Source organism: Anser brachyrhynchus, assembly GCF_964034855.1.
Source record: "Anser brachyrhynchus genome assembly, chromosome: 7".
Taxonomy (NCBI): Eukaryota; Metazoa; Chordata; class Aves; order Anseriformes; family Anatidae; genus Anser; species Anser brachyrhynchus.
This window is the reverse complement of record NC_137701.1, coordinates 25,997,602-26,012,695: the sequence shown is the minus strand read 5'-3', so window position 1 is coordinate 26,012,695 and position 15,094 is coordinate 25,997,602. Positions and strand designations below refer to the sequence as shown.

The window sequence follows — 15,094 nt, the reverse complement described above, 5'->3', positions numbered from 1 at the left end:
CTGCTCTCATTTCCGATGTTTCTGTGTAGCTCTCCTAGAGGTGTGGAAAAAGAGGGGAGTAGTTGGAGGCACTGGCACTTCCCTGAGCTTTCTCCAGGCTCAGGAAGGAAAGTGGGTGGACAAAAGGGGCAGTTTGCAAAGAGAGGCACTTCAAATAGCTCTGCATGCAAGCCAGCTCTGTTAGAAAGCGTCTTTCCAGGCATTAGTCCCCATGCCCCTCCTTCAACATGCAGGTCCCCATCCCTTTCCCAGGGATGCTGGAAGATGAGTCTATTGTCAGTGCGTATTTATCTTAGCAAGCTTCAGGAGATGGTTTGTCAGGCTCAGTGCCCAGGTAGGTATTTCTAGGCCAGTGTTTAGTGCCTTGGAGAGTACAAAGCTATGCACACCCTCATCCAGCTTCCTGTCCCTGTTTTCAGGCTTGTCCACTATCCTTACCCAATAACCACCACACTGGGTATTGAGGTGTGGGTACCCCAGGGTGAGTGAGGGGCTGAGAAGGGCTGCTCAGGGTTTTAGTGATGCACCCTGTGCCACCCCCAGGAATTCCTTATTTTTTAAAATGTGGGATATAACCCGTTCAATAATGCTTATGTTATTTTAAAGAGTGAAAAGTTAACATCTGAAAATGGAGGGCTGGTTGTATCTGGATATAAGGAGGTAAGTGTCTCAGAAGTGCACTCAGTTCCTTAAATGTGTGATGTACAGAAATCAAAGTTCCTGCTTTCAGTACAGAAAGAAAGTGAGGGCTGTTTTGGGAGATTGCAGAGAGTTAAGGGCAAAAGAAACCACATGTACCAGATCCGCCAGTGTTTACTTCATATTGATAGGACTTCACACGGCCTCAGGTGATGCGTTTTTTGCTGCAGTAGACTTTTGCTCATCAAGCTTTTACTAATAAGTTGAATTGGTTTGCTTTTCCTTTCACTCCCCCACCCCCCCCCCACCCCCTTTTTCTCTAGCCAATTCTATTTTCAACTGTTTTGTGAGGGAGATTATGGACATGCTGTGGAGTTGAGAGAGCAGTAGGTCACTCCCTGGGAGTCTGTATCCCAGGGCTTGGCAATTCCCCTCCAGCTGCTCCAGTAATGAAACTGCTCCTTTACATTTTATCATCTTTTGCATGGTTGCAAGTACAAAGATATGACATTGCCTCTTTTCCCTCAGAGACGGGGTTGCAAGCAATTGCACAGTTAAAATGACCTTCTAGTATGTCAAACTTTTCTATTAATTCCTCTTCTTGCATGGCAGTAATATCAAGATCCACCCATTGTGTTCCCCACTCTCACACAACTGAAAAGATTAGCTCAGTCTTTGATGCTGCTTTTGGTTGCCTCGCTGTGAATCAGTCCAGCAATGATTTTTCTCTAGTGATGCTGAAGTTGGGGAACAGAGGTACATGCTAGAGGAGCTAATACAAAACCCAGAAATATGGAAAAAAAAAAAAACTTTCCCCCTTGTGACCCCCCACTGCAGAGCCTTGTTCTGCCGTGGTGTTTGACACCTTTGACGGACATGTCTCTAGTTATGCCAGACATTATTTCTTCCTCTGCAGTACAGCCTCCCATCATGACAATCTGTAAAGGACTGACTACTTGCTCATGAAGGACTTTCACCGGTTTCCCCAGGATACTTGCAGATTGGTATTTTGGAGCTGTTAACCAGAGTACTGCCTCCTGTTTGGGATATCAGACACTGAGAGATGGGGAGCAGAAAGTGATCGGAGGTCTAGCAAAAGCAGACTGTCACGGAAGATTAAAAGGGCAGAGGCTGCTCAGCCTAGAGAACAGGAGAAAGTTAACAGAACAATTTAAGCTGGACAAGAGGAAAAGATTTATAAATAGGAATGGTAAACACTAGAATAAACCACCTTATCTCTTCTTAAAAACCTCCACAGCTCTATATGAAAATCTCTACCATGGGTATAAATGTTAGGGAGAAGAGAGAAACCAGCAGGTGACTTTTTTAGGTTCTTCCCAGTCCTGTTTTTTCTGGTGCTGCGGTTGTGAACTCTCTGTGGTGGGAGGAAAAAGTGATCACAGACTTTGAGGGTTTGGCACATGGAACTGTGTAAGCTATGCAGTGTGAGAAAACACTGAAAACTCATCTTTCCCTAAACATTTAGTTTTAACTAGGTCAACCAGCAGAGCTTTCAAACTTATTTACTTTTTGGAAACAAATAAATGTAAGGAACAGCAGTGAATTTGAATTCATATCACTGGCTCCAGTTTCTATCTATTCCAAGATGACTGCTGTAATGAATAACTGCATCAGCCATCTACAAAATAAACAGTTTCATTAGCCGAGACTCTGGGCGCGATGTCAGGAGAAACTAGTCTGATGCTCGGAGTGCTGAAAGGGAGAGAGATTCTCTGCTGGTTGGAAAACTAGAATTTCTTGATGGGGGAAAAAAAAAAAGCTGTAATTTATCTTATTGACACCAGTATAATAATTCTTTCTTTATTCCTACTGCAGTGGTTTCTGAGTGAGACAGATTGCTATCTACATTGATACTATCTGTCACTTAACCCTGGTTTTGTATCTTAATGCAGGGGCAGAGGTGGCATATTGCTGGGAGCAGGTATAAGGCTGGTGATGAAATATGATGATAGCTTAGGGTAAGTGAAACCAGGGCCTGACTAGCAGTTTTCAAAGTTTCTGATTCAGCTTTCTGTAATTCCTTCTTCAGAAACAGAATAATAATGTGGGTTTTCTGAAAGCAGCAATGTCTGCTTGAGTTAGAGCAAAATAGTGAGTGCTTTCATACAGCTAGCAGTGACGGCCAGGCAGGTGCCCGAACTCAGTGGGGTTTCTTACACAGCTGAGGACTGCTGTGCGGGGGTGAGACTTCAGATCTAGGAACTTCAGGTCCTGATCCTGCAGTCTGGGGAACTAGGAGGAGGAGGCAAGCAGCTATCTGGTGTTGCAAACGAATGCGGTCCTGGTTTGGTGCTGTACGCTGGCATACCAGAGTATGCTTGGTATGCTTGTAGGCATACCAAGAGGTCCTTTTCTCTAAAGTGCTCCTGTCTAATTAGCAAGAAACTAAGACGCTCTTCATTAGAAGTAAAGATAATTGCCACGGATGCCAGGTCCCTACTGCTCTGCCATTTTCTGCTTGTTTCACATCTGCACTAATGCTTTCTGGATAGGCGAGGCTGTATTTCTTGTGAATCAGGATAGCTCCCATTTACATGCAAATTTAAATGGGATGAAATGTTTAGAAATTTGGAGGGCGTGACTGAATCTGGGATAGCATTGTGTTTATGATCAGTGGAGCTGAGCTAGTTCAATAAGGGGGAATTTTCTGACCTCACTGAGGATTTTATTTTTTAACACTAGCGTAGAGCCATTTATTCCAGTAGAGTGAGTTTTGATTTATATGTGTGTAAATGAAACTAGCACCAGGCCGATCTCTGCTGTGAGCCCTTTGGAATTAAGAATTAAGTTATGCATAGGCTATAAGAAGATAACAAGGAGACAGAATATTATTAGCTTGAGTTATCTCCCCACATGGCGAAGCAATATGATGAAGGAAATGTTCTCTGTCAGCTATAGTGAATCTTCCGGATGAACACATCAGTCTGTTTTGGAGCCAAGATAAGCAGTCCTGTGTGCTCTCTGCAGAGGGGGAAACCCGAGATGCCTTGGAGGCCTGTATTTTTAAAGATATCTACTTTTATTTGTCCTCTGTTTAAAAACCTGCTCAAGTATTTCCCAGTTCTGGGGGACATCCAGGACTCATAACAGTAGCAAAGTGTTTCCAAGGGACAGCCCGGTGTGTTTGAACAGCTTGTCAGAGCTGCCTGAGCTGGATTAAAGGTGCTAGGATCAGTAAAACAACACAAGTGCCTCTAAAAATTAGTTCAATGATTGGGGCTTTTTAAAATTAAAAGAACAGCACAGGGGTTGGAAAAATGTGGCAATACTCACCTCTCTTGGATTTATTTTAAGCTCTTCTCTCATGACCTGTGGTACTGTGTATATTAGCTCCTCTGGCCACGAGTAGTGTGAAACTCGTTTTGTTGATTGATAGGTATTAAACCCTGGAGCTCTACTTTCTGTGACACAATCCCAGCACAAAAGAAGCTTCTGAGGATGGTTTTTGCTGGAGGCTGTTGTAGATCTACAAAAATATCCGTGTATTTTAAAAATAACACCAGGGACTTCATAATAATTTTAGTAACTAAATATCTGGTGCCACGTGTGAGATAATTATTCCTCCATCCACTTGCATCAAAATACCACATTAACAAGTGAACTGAAGCTAATGAGGCTAATGGAGGTTTAATATTTGCTTCAGACATAATTTGATTTAAAAAAAAAAAAGTGTTTTGGAGAAAGAAGTTCATTAGGAGTATATAACTGACATGAATGCCAGTAGATTTAAGAGCCTTTCCTTTCACCACTTGATAGCCCGTTCACATCCAGCCTCTATTGTACGTGGCATTGGTACATGATGCTGCTACTTGTCACCGGCTGTTAGTGACAAGGGAGCCTACGTGGAAATGGCTGGGGGTCTCATCCTGTGGCCTTTCAAAGGGCTTCTGACTACATCCCTGCTTTGTGTCTGTCTACTTACAGACCACATAAGGACCAGGTTACACATTCAAGTTGCACATTCACCTTTTGTTGGAAGTCAGCTCTCCAAAAGAGAATTTCTGGTCTCCTGCCAGCTGTGTTAATGACCTGCTGAGAACTGGGCTGTGACATTTTATAGATTTTATAGATAGCTGGATGGTGTCTATAATTGATGTCAAATTCTGCAATAAGTCGTTACAGCTCCAGGACGACCAAAAGCTTCTAGAAATGCAGAGAGAGCAACAACCGCAGTCAAAGACTGTGGAGAAGGAGTTACGAGAAAAGATCGAAGGTGTTGGGGTAGCTTAGTTTAACAAGAGGGAAAATAAAGACACATGATGACAATCCAGTATGTAAAACTGAGCTATAGGAAACAATGGTCCAGATGTACGTGGCAAATAGGGCAAAAAGAAAGAGGTTAAATACACATAAAATAAATGAAGCACGCAGCAGGCTGCTGTGGCATCTGCAGCTTTGGAAACCCTGTTGGAAGGTTTATGAGGAATGACCCATGTATTGGTGGTGCTCCTGTTTTGCAGCAGAGGGATGAAAGTGATAGCTTCTCAATATCTCTTCTGACAGTGTTTTATATAAAACCGTGTGTTTTTTTTCCAAATAGATACAAAATTTTCATTTCCTATGTTTGTTTATATGTAATCCCCAGATTTTTTTTGAAAACCAGCCCAAAGCTAAAGCAAATGGGGGCTTTCCGTATCAGGTTCCAAATAACTTCCTGATTTCATTGCCTGCTGCTGTTTTCTGGATAGTGTAAGGATTAATCTTGCAAAGCTCTGGATCTAAAGCAAACGTCCTCTATTCTTCTGCCCTTTGCGGAAGCCAGGAGTACTCTCAGGCTGGTTCTAGCTCTGTTTGCTGCTGAGACCTGCTCTGTCTTCCAGCTGGATAACTGTGCAAGTGTTTTCAGGCTGGTTTTGTGGTGAACAACACACGTAGCGCAATACAGAGCTTCATAGATAATGTACTGTGCTTAATTTTAGGCTCTAAATCTGCAATTGAAAACAGTTAATATCAAGGAATCCTTCATTTATTGTGCCTGAATTATCTCCAAGGCAATTGTTCTTTTTTACAGTTAGGTGTGTGCGTGTGTCCAGTTTTCTCTTACTGCCAACCATGTAAGCTCATGCTGAGATTTCAATTACATGTTGGGTTCTTTCTGGTTCATCTAATGTCTCCAACAAAAAGGTTCTCCAGTGGGTTGCTGATTTGAAGATTTCAGATTGCAGAGGTAGCCCTGCTGGCCAAGATTAATATACAAAGAAAGTGCATAGGTCTGGAAGAGAAGTTCCTTTCCTTGGTGCTGCGCTGCTTTTCTAGCCCAGTGGGAGCTCAGTCATGCCTTCTTCAGCAGAGTCAGTGGATAAGGCTCAAAGGGGAACAAATCTGATGAAATTAAAGGTCATTGGTTTACTTTGTGCTCTCCCCAGCAGCAGAGCAAGTGTCTCTACCTGTTCAGGTCCATTGCCCTTTGGCGTTACTGGTCTGGGCCTTTCTGCTCAGAGCCCTGCCCTGCCCCTGCTTCTCCTCACCGCAGGCAGCGTGTTCAAGCTGGGAGTTCAGAGCCACCAGAAGGGTGGCAGTGAGTGGAGTCCTTCCACACAGCCCCAGTCTTCCCATGTCCACTGGACAAGAAATAGGAAGCCCACAGGCTACTGCTGCCAAGCCATAGCTTCACAACATCAGCACACCTGGCTTCACTCTTCCTCAGAAAATGGTCGTTCCTCACTGAGAAAGAAGGGTCTGGAGGGCTCCTAAAAAACATCAATGCAGCCTTGAGCAGGGGTAGAGATACCTGTGGCAGCACTTCCTGCCAAAGGCATGCCCACAGGGGAGCTGATGTAGAAACAGATCTCCTGTAAGGATGGTGACCCCACGCAGCAGCATCTGCTGAGCCTCCTCAAGGCATGACAAGGGGTTGATGGCATAGGGGTCTGAGCTTTGCCAAGGTACTGGGAAAACTGTAGCTGCCTTTTCATGGCGACACTGACTGTAGTGACTGCATTTCTAACAGGGCTTTCAGGGCTGGGAACTATTCTGCTTGAGTTTCTCCAAGTCTGGGGTAAACAGCAAAACAACCCCCATTCGTAAAGGACAAGTGAGAGCAGATTTGAAGAAGTGCATTTCCTTTGAATTTCCTGAACCCAAATCAGGTGTAGACAAAGCCTTTCACTGCTCTATGGCAGGCGCTGCCCTAACTCCACCAAGGGGTGGCCCTAGGTACGATCCCAGCCCTGGGATGCAGGAGCCACCTTCGAGGGCTGGGCTCGATCCCATCCCCTGAGCTGCCTCACGTAGAGCTGTGCTGCCTCGCTCTGCTTTCTGGGCTCTGTCCAAGCCCTCGACCTGGGGATTAGATCAGCATTGTTCCTCCTTGCTAAATGGCTTTTGCATGTTGATTATACCAGCATTAGCTGCCTGGAAGAAGGAGCTGAGGTGATGGAGACAAGTGAGAAACCCCCTTGTAAGCTAGGATACAACCCGTGGCCACTCACTGCTGAGGAAGCCAGTGGGCACTACAACCTGATGTTAATTCTATGCAAAGTATCATTTTCTCCATCCTCTTCTTCAGTGGCAGAGAAGTGGTTTGGGACACACTTTGCTGTGCTGCTCGCTCTGGTCTTTCCCATGCTAGCGCTCATTTAAGGCTGGTGCCTGCTCTTCATGGGCTTTTTAGCCACCAGACCTGTTGTTCTGCAGTACTCAGAGAGGTGTGGGCAGCAGCGACCTGGAGACTTCCAAGAAGAAGGCAGCTTTGCGCTAATGTGAGCAGTAATTCAGAGGAGTTAAAATTAGCAGACAGAGACCTTTTGTGGGAGCAACATGCTGGCAGCAGAGCCAGCACTGGTTCGCTTCCCTGCGGTTCCCTGGTGAAGCTGTCAGCAGCCATCAGCAGAATATGCAGCAGTTCAGCCAATCCCAACTTTTCTTGTTGGTGATCTCTTTCCTACAGCTTTTACAGAGACTGTAAAATGGTTTTGTCTCATTCCTGCATGGGTGTTTGTGTTCCTCATCAGTAACTTCAGTACGTGCTACTTCCTTTTCACTCTCAGGAATTATTATAGTTTGGAAGCGTTTTATGCCACCCTCTTCACGGATGTCTCTAGGAGCAGGAAAACTGCTGCAGTGCTTTGCAGTTTGCTTTGTAATGGGAATATTGTCAGAGGTGTTTTAGTGTCAATGGAAAGCTCTTGTAAAGTCCCATGGTGAAGGAATGAGACCTTTACTGCATCCCAGTATGGAGCAAATATTGGGAGATGGAGAAGCAGAGTCAGATCAGTCAAGACTGCCTGGTCCTTTGCCTCGTGGGATGGATAGAGGTGTTGGGGATGCTGCTCCAAAGCCTGGATTCCCCAATGCTTGAGGAGGACTGGAGATGTGCTTTCAGGAATGTATTTTTAGCCTTGTCTACAAATGATACAAAGCTTATGCAAACATGCTGTCTGTCAGTCACTATTTAAACCAAATCTGTCAGAGAAGAGTCTCAAGAATGTTAAACTCCTACAGGTCTAATGAAATTAGACAGCTCTGTCAATGAGAGGAGACCTAATTAGTGTCCACAGAGAGGGAAAGGTGGGCACTAATTGGGACCTCACCTGTTCCTAGAAACTGAAGGTAGAGGGGATATCTTGGAGCACAAGAGCTCCAGAAGAGGCAAATGCATTATTAGACATTAGAGACTCAATGCACAAACCACCACTGAGGATTCAGCAGTTCCAGTGCTCCTGAAAGTGCATGCTAGTTTATGGTCTTAGAAAATTGGATCATACTAAAATAGAACAACGACCAATTCATGGTAACATGTGGTATTGAGCAGGCTGATGCTCTTACAGCATGGAAAGTATGGGTTGGGACTTTGTCTCAGAGGTTGGGATGCCCAATTCTCTGCTGTTTCCAAAGGGAATTGGTATCCAAGAATTTGGTAGGCAGTTGTGAATCTCATCAATCGTTTCTTCTCATTTTCCACAAGGTGCTCCTTTAATGTTTTCCTTGTGGATTCTGGCACTGCTGTGGAGTTCCCTATGGATCCTATAATGCTGTGTGCAGCAAAATGTAATTGTAACTATGTGGTGTGAGGCTGCTAGGCTACTTTGATTTAAAAAAAAAAAAAGGCGAGAGAGAGAAAGGGAAATACCTTAATTCAGAAGAAAACCATAAATAAGAAAAATAATTCTAGAAAATGCTGCCCTCTGCACCCCCCAAAAAAAAAAAGTGTAAAAGTGTAAAAAAAAAAAAATGGAAAAGTGTAATTCAAACCTGCTTTTGGCTCAGCAGATATTTTCTGGTCTGCAATATTTGCCATGTTGCACTTTTCTATTATGAAGAAGGGAGCACTGGTTTCCCTGCCTGTGTACATAGAGCTTTATTTTATGTTTAACTTTAAAGAAAATCCTTAGTCTCTGGAGAATTTTCCAGTGATGTAATATTTTAGCAGGTTCTTTTGTAGTACTTTTTGCCAAAAAGTCAAACCTCCAGAACAGCTTTCCTTTGTTCTGCAGCTGCATTCAAAGAAGCCTCTTCCATTTCCTTGCTCTTCCCTGTACCCACATACCCCTGCTGCAATGCAAGCAAGAGAAAATTGGATCCTTCTGTAGGCTCTGTGTAATATTTCCAAGAGATGTCTTTGCTGAATGATCCTTCTGGTTAAAGTCATTGAATAGAGATCGAAGCAAAGCATTGGCTTTGTAGAATAAGTGCATCTCTCTGCATCAGCAGCAGTAGTTCATCACAAGCCAGATTTAGGCTGTTTTTATACATATTTTCTGTGCACTACTCAAGTGTGTATGTGATGTTGATGTGATGCAGCTCTCATCTATCACCCTGTTTCCCATGGGAATAGAAGGAGAACTGAAAATCTCTAATATCTATGCAGTGATACTACCACTTAGTCTTTTAATAAAACGTTGAGTTAAGCTTGATTTTTAATTTATTTATTTGAGCATCTGGCTGGCCAGATGCTTCTGCTATTGATGTTGTCATTGAGGATCGGATAAATATTACTTTGAAATTCAGTTTGAAAGATCTACTCATTAAAATATTTGGCAGCTAAAATTCAACCTTTCTGCACTCCCCTACCCCTCACCCTAAGTCAGGGTTGAAGACCCAAGCTCTTATTAAACATGTCCATTTGAGGAGTAAAAATAAAAAATATGTCAGCATAGCATTAAGTATGAAGATGGGTGGGATCCTTAGTAGAAACTTTATGGCATTTCAAAATACACATTGGACCAAACTAATCCTGGAGCAATGCCACTTATTTCAATGCATTAAATTCAACCGATCAGCACAAATTCCTACAGTGACATCGTAATGCATGTCTGTAACCAGATGAGCAATTCATACTCAAGCAAGATCCATCAGCAACCCCAGTCTGGGATAATACATCGGGCTCTGATACTTTGGAACTCCAGCTGGTGCTTTCGAATTACCTGCACAGGTTACCATTCTGCTAAACAAGGTAATGGCTTTTGTGGTCCTGAGGGATGATGAGAAAAACAGTTTTGAAATACTTTGTTTCAGCTCAACTATGAATGCTATGTTCTGAAGTGCTGTTGCATGATATTAATTAATTAAGTGTTCAAGGTCAGATTGGATGGAGGAACCAAATCTAGTGGAAGACATCCCTGCCCACAGGAGGGGGTTGGAATGAGTTGACCTTTAAAGGTCTCTTCCAATCCAAACCATTTCATGATTAAGCACCTCAGCAGGAAAACATCACTTTCCACTAGGAACAAAAGATTTTTTCCTTAGAGAACACCAAGTAGGCTCACTGTACATGTTTCATCTACTATGCACTTACACTTTGTATGTCACACGGAAAAGGTATCCAGTATCTTACCATCAGTAATAGTAGATGGAGACTTCTGTATTCCATATTTTCAAATATTCATTAAACTATATTAAGATGAGGTATAAATCTAAACTGATTCCCTACCATTCTTCTTTATTTGCATGTGAATTTAATGTCAGTGAAAGATTAGCTTCAAGAAAAGTAGGCTTATGGTATTGATTAGTATTCTTTCTTGGCAAAGTACCAACTACATCCCCACCTAGGATGATTAAATAGGTCTCTTCTATCTCAATCTTCTGTGATTCAGCATTTGACAGCCCTAGAGACCAAAGTCCTCTGCTAATGTAGCAACGTCAATTTTCCCTTCCATTGTTTTTCTACTGTGTGTCAGTCCTAACTTGAGACTAAAATTGTATTTCCACTTTAGCAGCTCTGCTTAGACCACCAACTAAGAATGGTGTTTATTAGTAGCTTTGTTTATGTCTTTTGTGCTCTTTGTAGATGGCAATCAAATGGGAGCCTCAGGTTTAATTTAGGCCACCTATTTAGGTCACATTTGCACTAAGGTATGTGCCATCCTGGAACACCAGGGAAAATATGCAAAGTTTCCTGAATTTTAGTTCTGGATTCAACATTGAGTTATCTTCTCCCTTAGCTTAACCACAAAACTTGAATTTACCAGTCAATGCAGTAGGCACCTCACAAACTTTTAGGAAATTAAATTAGCTGATATTTTTACATTTTGAAGATAGAAAACCCTAAGCATTTTTATCAAAGTTATGCTGCATGAGGCAAAAATACAGGTCCATTTAATAGTACACACTGAATAGACCTCTTATTTCTGGGAAGCAGGCTCTTTAAAGTTGCAATTCCCGTTACTGCCTTGGGAGCACTGTGTAAGAAATTGTCCATATACTGTGTCATCTCCTGATCTTAGAAAACACACATGGTAAGAAGTCTTCATTATAAATGTACCATTTTGCCATTCAGCAAGTACAGGGAACGAGAAAGAACTGTAATTCCAAAACAAAATCTAAATGAAAAACAAGTACCTGATAAACCAACGAATCTTAAGAATAGGAAGAATGGCTGGAAATGCTGCCTGCTAATAATCTGTCAGTCTAAGTAGTAATCAAATAGGCAACATGTACTTTTTCTTGAAGACCTCTTTTTAACTCCATTGTCAAGATGGAATTGACCTCTTCTAACAGTGATTAATCACATCCAGTTTTGTGGTTATGTCCACTTATTTCTCTGTTCTCCCGTTTTTACAGCATTTGTAATTCAGTTCAGAAACTGCATCTGGAGAAGCAAACATCTCTAGGATCACAGATTAGTTTAAATTTTGCTTCCCATTGGAGATTTGTGGGAAGGAGCTGCAATTCTAACATCTAATTAAAAAGCAGCTACATAGGAAAGTAGCAGACAATCTTACCCATAGGAAGAGTGTCTGGAAGCTCTACTTTGTTAATGAACTTTCAAACTAGGAATAAAATACACAGGCAGTATGTGCTTTTTCTGTAGGGTTGCCATCTTCTTGGGGCAGAACCCACCCGCTAAATCATGTCACACTTACCAGGCTTACTGAAAAACTCAGTTTTCCCTTAAGTTCCAGAACAGCCTCCCCAGCGATTTTGCGGTGTCAGATGCTGTAATATGGTAGGTGACAAGAAGATAGGATCAGATAAAAACTTTTCCTGGGATTTTCATTTAGGAATGAATTCTGTAGGAAACGTCCTCTGTGTAGTTTTATGGACTGTTAAATTGCATCTGTGGTACAATAGCATTGGTAGCAATTTTTCCAAAAACTTGTTGGGTACTACCAATTATAAGAATAAGGCACACATTTTCATTAGGTAAGATCAACTCAATACCTTTGAGAAAGAGGCTACTTGAGGATCTACCTGCTCAAACTTTGACACCAGGTTTAGAAATATTTTGTTAGTGAAGAAGATGCTGATTGTTCTCATGTTAAAATAAATATTTTCTACATTCCCACTGGCACCAGCAAAATTTAAGCAGAGATACTTAAGTAAGGTAGAGAAAGTGGAGTTGTATAAATCATATAAATGCATCAGATACAGTACCAGTACAAAGTTGCCTTGATCTTCATTTTTGAACTTTTAAAATTGGTGACAAGTCAGTGTTTCCAGAAGCCAAAGTCCATCTTGCTAACATTGTGCTTGCTTTGCCCACTTAAAGGTAATTGACTTATAGTTGTATTTACAAATGAAAACACATTTTTTGTCTTTTTTGTAGAAGGACACAAATGCACAAAAGAACTTTAAATGTGTTCATGCTGCTTTGAAAAGATGCCAAAAATCAGATGTGTAATTAGGGATTCTGTTAAATGTCTAATTCCTGCACCTGTGAACATTTTTTGGCACAATAGTCCTTGCTTTTCTTCTCCTGTTTCTCTTGTTCTTGGCCAAGAATTAAGTTCCTTTTCAAAGAAAATTGTCAAAGATCTTCTGGGGTGTGTTTTGTTCTTTGTCTAAATCCAATATAAAAAGGCAGTTTCCTCTGCTTTTGTTGTTGAGTGAAATATTCTAAAGCATAACACCTAATTACTCATAACAAAACTCTTTAAGATCCTTCAGAATGAAAGATGATACAGCAGGTTATGACTGCCGTTTGTCCTTCCAATGCTAAAAGTAATGTATGGGGCACCTTCTGTTTCGCATCAAATAGATTGAAATGTTGGCCGAGTTCTATCACAGCCATTGATAAACTGTGTTAGTTAGATGGGGTAGAATGAAGAGCTAAGGTTCATTATCACCAGATGAAGTAATAGGACATTTTTGGCAGATTTTGTAGTTGAAAACAAATTCATATATCGGGTCATTTTAAGAGTGGATCTGGGTTGATTTATCAAGCCATTAATTCTTCTAGCCTTTGATAGATGCCTTCTGTGAAAATGGTAGGATTTCATCTGTTGGTTCTTCTGGCTACAGATGACTTCAACAGAGTCTGAATGTAACAGAAATGCACATCTGTTCTGCAAACAGACTCAGTCAAGAAATGTATCTCAAAACAATAGACTATAGCAGATCTGTCTGTGCAGCCATTCACCATGCATAAGACTTGTGTAACTCTTACTTCAAGGAACGTCTAATTACAAAACAAAGGCATTTATGTGTGATGTAAATCATCAGGGACATAAGAAGGAAGTCATCAAGGTGGAAACATGCATTCACCATATTTACTGTTAATCACAAATGACTGGTGGATATCACTACTTTGTTAGGCTAACACATTAATTCACTAAGATAAACTTGGAAATTGATTGAAGAGGTCAACCGAAGCAGGAAAAGGCCTGCCTGGCCTACAGGCTTCTACTTCACATGTCCTTTCCTAGTTCTTATTTAAGATTTGTGATGCTCCTCCAGCAAAGCAATCAAGTGTGTGTGCAAGTCCATCTGTACCCAGCAAGTGTAAACATGTGCTTCACGCACCGTCTTAATTGCTTAATCAAGCTCTTTATATTGTGAGGAACAAGGATACAAGCAGGAACCAGATGGAAGATATTTTTATCAGACAGCCCATAGGATTAAAGAAGCACGGTCATTGAACATTGCTGTCCTTTAAAAACACAGTATCAGGATATAGCTGCATCCATATAGTGTCCCCACAACATGATAATTCAGACAGCACCCACTGTCATAAACTCAGAGTCAATCTTAGCTCTTCGTTTTCTGATATCTATAGCCTGTGTAAGCTTGCTTGACTGATGTAAGCACACTTTGTCAGTGATTTTAAGACAGATGACATCAAGAAGTGTTGTACAACAGTTATTAAGAATCACAATTTTAATATTACAGAAAATGCAGGAATAGTCCGTTCTTTTTAGAGTCATTAGTTTCATGGGTGATCTTAAAAATTATATTGAAGTGTTCTGAATTGGTAGTGTCATTTTTTAAAGTCACCAATGCAGTATTACTATTTTCAATTGGTAGGAAAAAGTCTGAGTCTATTTGAGCTTTGTTTTGTATGCTGTTTTTAAAGCATGCCATAGCAACAGACATCTTTTAATCTGTTTTCCTTAGTTTTATATCATAAAGCTTTTTAAACCATATATTAGGCTAGTGCTCCTGTGGGTTCTATAACAAATCCAAAATAATTGTGGGTTTGCAATCTTTTCCACTTTAGGCTTCTAATACTAGTTGTCTGATTATGCTGTGATCAATGCTTTCACTCCACATGTTAAAAAAGATGCAAAGTACTTTATTATAATTGTAATATTCTATATTTGGCCAGACACTTGCCTGGTCCTAATTGACAGCCTGATTTTCCAGCACAGACATCAAAATGGGTAAAAGGTTAAGTGAATAAATCAGGGCTTTGACAAGCTTTTTTTTTTTTTTTTTTTCAGGTTAGGTGGCAAAATTAACAGCAAGGAAATAGTTAAGAATCCTGATATTAGGCAGTCAGAACTGGCTTTTTACTTAACACCCCAATAAGATGGAGAGTACAAGTTCACCATTCTTCTTTGCTCATTGTTTCTTTCCGCTGGCTGCAGACTCAGCAAGACAAATGTGCATTAGTTTATATTGTCAAGGCTATCTTTGCAAGCAGATGGGCTGGAAATCTAATTAAAAAAATCCAAAAGCTTTGATTCTGTCAAAAATAGCAAAATCTGTGGGACGACCCTAAATCCTCTGAATTAAATGGATGTTCTATGCCAATGCAGTTCTATTGTCCCACTTT

At 41.3% G+C, this 15,094-nt stretch overlaps 1 protein-coding gene across 26 annotated transcripts in view; it reads left to right on the top strand.

Moving 5' to 3' along the window:
- Positions 1-15,094, top strand: part of KALRN (kalirin RhoGEF kinase) — a 502,773-nt gene that overhangs the window by 172,870 nt on the left and 314,809 nt on the right. The gene's annotated exons all lie outside the window — the stretch shown is intronic.